Raw genomic sequence first — 3,035 nt, forward strand, 5'->3', positions numbered from 1 at the left:
CAGAGTTATTCAGTGTTACAGGATGTGAGGGGATGGAGTAAGGTTAGGACTTAGTGTTTGGTATACAGAAGTGCAATATCTTGAGACCTATATTCTGGTTGCTATTTGCAGTTTATAGCATGTTTCTGCACATATATAAGGATAGAACAGCAGAGTTATTCAGGGTTACAGGATGTGAGGGGATGGAGTAAGGTTAGGACTTAGTGCTTGGTATCCAGAAGTGCAATATCTTGAGACCTATATTCTGGTTGCTATTTGCAGTTTATAGCATGTTTCTGTACATATATAAGGATAGAACAGCAGAGTTATTCAGGGTTACAGGATGTGAGGGGATGGAGTAAGGTTAGGACTTAGTGTTTGGTAACCAGAAGTGCAATATCTTGCGACCTATATTCCGGTTGCTATGTGCAGTATATAGCATGTTTCTGCACATATATAAGGATAGAACAGCAGAGTTATTCAGGGTTACAGGATGTGAGGGGATGGAGTAAGGTTAGTACTTAGTGTTTGGTATCCAGAAGTGCAATATCTTGAGACCTATATTCTGGTTGCTATGTGCAGTATATAGCATGTTTCTGCACATATATAAGGATAGAACAGCAGAGTTATTCAGGGTTACAGGATGTGAGGGGATGGAGTAAGGTTAGGACTTAGTGCTTGGTATCCAGAAGTGCAATATCTTGAGACCTATATTCTGGTTGCTATTTGCAGTATATAGCATGTTTCTGCACATATATAAGGATAGAACAGCAGAGTTATTCAGTGTTACAGGATGTGAGGGGATGGAGTAAGGTTAGGACTTAGTGTTTGGTATACAGAAGTGCAATATCTTGAGACCTATATTCTGGTTGCTATTTGCAGTTTATAGCATGTTTTTGCACATATATAAGGATAGAACAGCAGAGTTATTCAGGGTTACAGGATGTGAGGGGATGGAGTAAGGTTAGGACTTAGTGCTTGGTATCCAGAAGTGCAATATCTTGAGACCTATATTCTGGTTGCTATTTGCAGTTTATAGCATGTTTCTGTACATATATAAGGATAGAACAGCAGAGTTATTCAGGGTTACAGGATGTGAGGGGATGGAGTAAGGTTAGGACTTAGTGTTTGGTAACCAGAAGTGCAATATCTTGCGACCTATATTCCGGTTGCTATGTGCAGTATATAGCATGTTTCTGCACATATATAAGGATAGAACAGCAGAGTTATTCAGGGTTACAGGATGTGAGGGGATGGAGTAAGGTTAGTACTTAGTGTTTGGTATCCAGAAGTGCAATATCTTGAGACCTATATTCTGGTTGCTATGTGCAGTATATAGCATGTTTCTGCACATATATAAGGATAGAACAGCAGAGTTATTCAGGGTTACAGGATGTGAGGGGATGGAGTAAGGTTAGGACTTAGTGTTTGGTAACCAGAAGTGCAATATCTTGAGACCTATATTCTGGTTGCTATGTGCAGTTTATAGCATGTTTCTGCACATATATAAGGATAGAACAGCAGAGTTATTCAGGGTTACAGGATGTGAGGGGATGGAGTAAGGTTAGGACTTAGTGTTTGGTAACCAGAAGTGCAATATCTTGAGACCTATATTCCGGTTGCTATGTGCAGTATATAGCATGTTTCTGCACATATATAAGGATAGAACAGCAGAGTTATTCAGGGTTACAGGATGTGAGGGGATGGAGTAAGGTTAGGAATAAGTGTTTGGTAACCAGAAGTGCAATATCTTGAGACCTATATTCTGGTTGCTATTTGCAGTTTATAGCATGTTTCTGCACATATATAAGGATAGAACAGCAGAGTTATTCAGGGTTACAGGATGTGAGGGGATGGAGTAAGGTTAGGACTTAGTGTTTGGTAACCAGAAGTGCAATATCTTGAGACCTATATTCTGGTTGCTATTTGCAGTATATAGCATGTTTCTGCACATATATAAGGATAGAACAGCAGAGTTATTCAGGGTTACAGGATGTGAGGGGATGGAGTAAGGTTAGGACTTAGTGCTTGGTATCCAGAAGTGCAATATCTTGAGACCTATATTCTGGTTGCTATTTGCAGTTTATAGCATGTTTCTGTACATATATAAGGATAGAACAGCAGAGTTATTCAGGGTTACAGGATGTGAGGGGATGGAGTAAGGTTAGGACTTAGTGTTTGGTAACCAGAAGTGCAATATCTTGAGACCTATATTCCGGTTGCTATGTGCAGTATATAGCATGTTTCTGCACATATATAAGGATAGAACAGCAGAGTTATTCAGGGTTACAGGATGTGAGGGGATGGAGTAAGGTTAGTACTTAGTGTTTGGTATCCAGAAGTGCAATATCTTGAGACCTATATTCTGGTTGCTATGTGCAGTATATAGCATGTTTCTGCACATATATAAGTATAGAACAGCAGAGTTATTCAGGGTTACAGGATGTGAGGGGATGGAGTAAGGTTAGGACTTAGTGCTTGGTATCCAGAAGTGCAATATCTTGAGACCTATATTCTGGTTGCTATTTGCAGTTTATAGCATGTTTCTGTATATATATAAGGATAGAACAGCAGAGTTATTCAGGGTTACAGGATGTGAGGGGATGGAGTAAGGTTAGGACTTAGTGTTTGGTAACCAGAAGTGCAATATCTTGAGACCTATATTCTGGTTGCTATTTGCAGTTTATAGCATGTTTCTGTACATATATAAGGATAGAACAGCAGAGTTATTCAGGGTTACAGGATGTGAGGGGATGGAGTAAGGTTAGGACTTAGTGTTTGGTAACCAGAAGTGCAATATCTTGAGACCTATATTCCGGTTGCTATGTGCAGTATATAGCATGTTTCTGCACATATATAAGGATAGAACAGCAGAGTTATTCAGGGTTACAGGATGTGAGGGGATGGAGTAAGGTTAGGACTTAGTGCTTGGTATCCAGAAGTGCAATATCTTGAGACCTATATTCTGGTTGCTATTTGCAGTTTATAGCATGTTTCTGTACATATATAAGGATAGAACAGCAGAGTTATTCAGGGTTACAGGATGTGAGGGGATG

The sequence above is a fragment of the Pseudophryne corroboree genome (assembly GCF_028390025.1).
Source record: "Pseudophryne corroboree isolate aPseCor3 chromosome 3 unlocalized genomic scaffold, aPseCor3.hap2 SUPER_3_unloc_55, whole genome shotgun sequence".
NCBI lineage: Eukaryota > Metazoa > Chordata > Amphibia > Anura > Myobatrachidae > Pseudophryne > Pseudophryne corroboree.